At 43.6% G+C, this 5,852-nt stretch overlaps 2 long non-coding RNA genes across 2 annotated transcripts in view; both read right to left on the bottom strand.

Moving 5' to 3' along the window:
• The window catches only part of LOC119282477, a 13,935-nt gene extending 13,146 nt beyond the window's left edge, over positions 1-789 (bottom strand). The window contains exon 1 of the long non-coding RNA XR_005138746.1: positions 442-789. This is a non-coding gene — a long non-coding RNA (uncharacterized LOC119282477). The remainder of the gene's footprint in view (positions 1-441) is intronic.
• Positions 790-4,279: 3,490 nt separating this feature from the next.
• Positions 4,280-5,077, bottom strand: LOC119282476. Its single transcript, XR_005138745.1, has 3 exons — positions 4,981-5,077; positions 4,694-4,902; positions 4,280-4,302 (listed from the first exon to the last, which is right to left on the bottom strand). It is a non-coding gene; the product is annotated as an uncharacterized LOC119282476 (long non-coding RNA).
• Positions 5,078-5,852: the final 775 nt, after the last annotated feature.

Genomic DNA, 5,852 nt, shown 5'->3' with positions numbered 1-5,852 from the left:
CCACTGGAATGCTGACGCGTGGATGCCTTTTGGTCCCGGTTGGAGCCACCAACCGGGACCAAAGGCCCCCTGACTGAGCTCGGCGCACAGGGCCACGTGGAGGCACATTGGTCCCGGTTTTAGTTTGAACCGGGACTAGTGGGTGGAGGTATTAGTAACGGCACATTAGTCCCGGTTCATGAACCGAGACTATTAGGTGTTTTTCTACTAGTGAACGTGTGTGGCTCCAAGGACCTCGGGGTCCCCGTACTACAGAGTAAGGATCCACAAATGAATTTAGATGTGTCACGAATAGATCAAAGAAGGGGAATAGTGCAGAATCAGCCATGATCAGGTGCAATAATGCTAATAGAAGTAGTTGGAAATTTCAGTTGCCCGGCAAAACCCACTGAAAAACTAAGAAGCATAAGCCCAGACCAAGATTCAGAAATTCAAAATTACCTCAACAATATTGTACAGATATACGCCTAGATTCTCCAAATTCAGGGCCCTGCATGCTCTCTAATGTTCTTGCTTTTATTTATCTGAAAATACTTGTGTATACAACATAAAAGTGAAGTACACACCTCAGAAAAAAAATACAAGACTCCAGACCAGAAGAAAGAGAGTGTAAACATCAACATAAAACTAAAGAGTATAGGCATAGTTGAACCAGATTGGAGAATATATCGATGTACTGTCAGCAAGGTAACACATTATAGCTAAAAATATGTATCTCTTTGGAGGAAAAAGTAATTAAACTATGAATATCAGCTGCACAGCCTCTATCATTCATGGTGTATGGCCAATACCCCTATGATCACACTATAGAAGCTTACTTCCTATTATCTTTTATGTATAGATCCGTGTAGATATCGCCAATTGTAGTTGCAATAGATGCTCTATCCAGCAGCAATGTGTAGAAAACTTCTGATAAACAAAGATCAATACATCATCAATATATGACTGGATTGACAATCAGAGGATTATAAGACAGAGGAAAAAGAACAATCAAGGGGGGTTACACCAAATGCAAATCAAGAAAGAACGTTTTGTGCTCAGTTTCAAGTTATCACATATCCCCTCGACTGCAATTAGATGGGTATTACTGTACCAGCCAAAGTGACAAAATAAGACAACACATTAGTTTGAGCGCAAAGTTCTTTCCTAGCTCCAGCTACATGGTACCTACTATCACCACCATCGGTTCACCTTGAGATACGTGCAATGGTCAGAGGCAGCGTCAGACAATTAGCAGGCAGGATTGTCAGGAATTCTACTGTTGCATTTCATTTCCTACTAGCACGCAGACTTGACTCAGTCTAGAATCTTTTTCTGCACTACGCGCCAAAGGAACACGAGTGCAACAGTGTGGCCATGTGATTGCTCAGATGCTCAAGGTGCCACGAATTGAAATTAGAAAAATGAAAGAAGGAGAATCGTCTGTGCTGGACGCGAGTTGTTTTACAACGGTAAAAGTGAAAATGCGATTGCAAAGAGAGAGAAAGTGTTGCATGCAGCCTGACACGCACTGCTCACAGCTCTCTCTCTAGTATTTTATTAGCAAACATACTGTTCACGTCCATCTCTTTTTTTTAGTAGCACAAGAGACTGCTCGTGTGTGCTGCATGCAGTGGAGCTGTGGAGGAGACCGCTCCCTCTTTTTTTTATTCGTAAGAGACCGTTCTCTTTTTTTTCATCTGTTTTCACTCTCTGGTGTACAAAGTCTGACATGTCTATAATCAACTTCATCTTCTGCATGTGAACTTGTTTGACTTGATGCAAATCTCGAGGAACAAGAGGCCAATGAACGACACAGATAGAAGGTGTCATGTAGCCCGAGCTACAAAAAACCACTCAGGACAATTTTTTTTTTTTAAAACTGATTGGCACAGAATAATGCAACTATAGTTTGATTGTAGTAGGCAGTGCTCTCTCTACAGGAAAATGATGGCAATATCATCACTATAGCTGGTGACACGCATCTGATTAACTCATGATACCAGTGCAGACCTAGAATTCAGAAACATGTAAGCTTAGAATTCCGGAGCTAAAGTACCATGTCCATCTAACCATCGATCTGAGCAACGAATTAGAAAATAAAACAAAGAAAGGTATAATCTTTTGCTGCTCAGTGGTATACGGATCCAACTAGTAATCTTCGTAATACTACGCCATATTATCAAACAAAAAGGGGCATATTAAGTGAGCAGGAATCAGGTCTTGCTTCAGATCAACAACATGTCCAAACCACTCCCGCAGCTACCAACGGTACAACTCTCAAGTTGCAGCAAACTAGCAATTCGATCTACTCACACATGGTGGTACTCACGGCTGGAAGAACAACAGCAAAGAAAACAAATCCGAGTTATGGCTGTGACCCCGGCGGCGGCAGGGAAGCATGAGGACGGTGGCGGCAAGGACGAGGGTGACGCTGGAGCGCGAGGACGCCGACGGCAGGGCGGCTGGGACGTAGGCGGTGGAGCGACGGCAGGGATGGGGGCATGGAGCGCGAGGGCGGCGGCGGCAGGGAAGTGGGGAATGGAATGGGGTGAATGTCCTCGATTTGAGATGGAGCCCTAGCAGCAGCAGGTCCAGTAGCAGCAGATCCGGCTGCAACGGGAGCCCGGAGATGGAGCCCCGGCAACAGCAGGTGTGGCAGCAACGGGGGACCGGAGATGGAGCCCCTGTAGTAGCAGGGACGGGGATTGGGGAGGAAGACGGCAGGATGTCAGGGGAGGGGGCAAGGACGGCAGTTAGATCTGGAGAGGACGGCGGCTCGATCTAGGAATGCAGCTCGGGGGGAGGGGGGCGGAGTGCAAGGATGGGTGGATGTCTGGGTGGAGCTCGGGGGCGGGGGAGTGCGAGCTTCGAGACGACGGCTTGACGACGGGGGTGGAGCGCGAGGCCGGCGGCAGGACTGTGGATCGAGCACGAGGGCGGCGGCGGCAGGCACAGGTTAGGGTCGTGGAGTTGGGGATATTTTGCACGGGGGTGAAGGATATTTTGCACGAACACCCGGAAATTTCCCCCTCGCGCCTAAATCGCGCGCCACAAGTTTCCAACCATCAGTCCATTGACACGTGTCTACATACGCCGACACTTAGTCTGTGTCCTTACACCCTATGTACACCGACACATTTTAAGTCGCTAAGTACCCATCTATGCCGACTGAAAAACTGTCAAGGTCCACATATATGCTGACACATAGCATGTTATTAACCAATTACTGACAGATACATTGATGCTATGAGATTGCCGACTCTTAGTGTGTCCACGATGACGTACCTTCGCCGACACATGATGCGAAGACAAAACTTAAAACTTATGCTGACAGTTATTTTGTGGAGATCATTGGACCTTTGCCCACAAAAATGTGTCACGTAAGCTTTACCGTGGTGTAGCGTCTTCTTCTAGAAATATGAAGGAGATCACACGTAGTACTGACCGCAAGCAGCAGATCACACTACTGCTTGTTGATTCAATCTATCACGCAAACCAAAAAACCAGCCACAAAAAAATTCAGAGAAGAATAATAATACAATAATGTGCTACGCCGCAGAACAAACGATATTCACTACACCACAACACTGATATAAGGACAGAAAAACTGCCGGGAGAACGCACTTATAAAGGCAGACAAAATGCCGGGACAATGTTTCTCCCGGCAGATAGAACCGCCACGAGAACGGCTGCCGGGGATTACTTGTCCCGGCAGATAAATTTCTCCCGGCAGTTCCTCTGCCCTGGCCGTTGTATTTACCGGCAGTCTATTTTCTCCCGGCAGATTGGTCAGGGCACACGAAACTACAATTACTGGCAGTTCAGCTGCCTGCACATGCATGTTTTCCCGACAGTTATGATGCCAGCACTTCGATTTTACTAGCAAACTATTGTACGCATCCCTGATGTAATATCCATTCATTATGTTAAGCAATCAGGACACCTCACACAATTTATGTAACATATAGGCCTCGTCGGAAACCTTAAACTTCATTCCATAAACATAAGAACATATATAAGCAGACTGTGCCACAAAAGGAGTACATGCATGTTTCTAGATAGATGTGCCACACAACCAAAATGAAGTAGTGCCACAAAGGGAGAAGTATATATGTTTCTACATGTGTCGCACAACCAAAATGGCCATATAGTGGCCTATGTGCCAAAACAACCAACAAAATGAGCACGACTAGCCAATGTCTCCAGGTTCAACAAACAAGGCGCATTACATCATCACTCCACCAACTTAATAGTAGATCTTGCAAACCTTCAGTAGCTTGTAGATCATCCAAACCTCCAAGTAGTGTATCTTTGGGAAACCTGTAACAGAACGAAAACTCAAAATGGAGCTCTCATAGCACAATAAACCTGTTGTAACATACATTAACATGCAACTAGTACTGGAAGCACAATAAAAATGCAATTTTTACATCACATAAGGACAAGTGTTCTAATGCCTTCTTTGTTTGCCTTGCTGTTGGGTGTTGGCTGTAGCAGCACACGCTGTGAAACTATTCAGTACATGGAGTTCCAATGAAGGCTGATGTTGTACACAGATCGTTCATTGGAGATGAAAAGGATTTGAATCAGGCTAATGTACACGGCTCATTCCAATCCAGTTATAGTAACAAAACAGTAAAAATTTATAATTTAATATTCTTGTCGTTCCAAACTTGTTTATAGTAACCTAAAGGTTAAGGTTATGACATACCCTGAAGAAAAGCGCCCAACTTGTTAGGCATACAAATAAGCCACCAACAATAAACACCATTTCATCCAAATAATGTGCTTGTAACAGGATAAAATGTTTGCCACGGTCACCTTTTTCAAGACTGCTACTCGACTAAAATGGATGCAGAGACCTCTAGCTTGATTTGATGTGCCTTAGACGATGGTTCCTTCTCCCTCTGGATGATATGCCTGCAGAAGAAAGCAAAGCGAAAAGGATTGGTACATTCTGTAAAATAGTGACAAGGAGACATTCAAGTTTACACTCACATTTTCTTCACTAATCTCCGGTAGACCTGGAGTTCAAGTTTGTCCAACACAAGGTAGACACCGCATTTTAGTAACCCTGCAAGAGAAATAAGCAATCAGTGTCCACGCAAAGCAATCAGGGTCCCTGTACAAAAAAGTAGGAAGCAATCAGTGACAGTAGAGGGCCGAAACTTTCTCAGCACACAAATATGTGAACTTAGTGGTCTTCATGTCCATCAAGGGCTTGCTTAAGGAGCCTGAGATCCGCTATCCTAGGTGAAGTCACAATATCTCCATATTGGAAGGTTAAATTACCACTCGTACAAATCAAAATGGTTACGAGGAAATCTTTAGGTGGGCTATTTCATTTTCCTCTGTATTTCCATTTCGCCTAATTTTGTTGTTTACTAAAATGGATACAGATTAAAATGGACTAAAATGGTGCAGGTTCCTGTATATAGGTTGTGAATCAGATCACAATTGTAATTATCTCTATATTTGGATTTCAAACTACAACATAATAATCTAGATCATATAGTTGAGAATGGGGTATAAAAAATATGTTTAGTTCTGGAATCAGACCCATTTTGTTGCAACATTTTTGTATTTTATTTATATTTAGTAAAAGATGGACAAATTGATACCTAATACATTCAGAAACAATTCAAGTCAGTAACATTAACAGATAAACTAATTAAGTTCAAGTGAGTTGATAACAAAATAAGGAGGAATCCATGTGACAAAACTGTAGTTAGGCATATCCTAAGAATATATTGGAAGAATAAGTGCACAAACACAGCTAGGAGCTTTGCATTGAGAAATCATGCAGCTGCTCGATCTCGTAAATGCTCCTCTTAAAATTATACTTGGTTTCGCCCATGTCCTTAAGCACA

Source organism: Triticum dicoccoides, chromosome 3B, assembly GCF_002162155.2.
Source record: "Triticum dicoccoides isolate Atlit2015 ecotype Zavitan chromosome 3B, WEW_v2.0, whole genome shotgun sequence".
Lineage (NCBI taxonomy): Eukaryota > Viridiplantae > Streptophyta > Magnoliopsida > Poales > Poaceae > Triticum > Triticum dicoccoides.
Note: the sequence above shows the minus strand (reverse complement) of the source record. Positions and strands in the feature narration are given on the sequence as shown.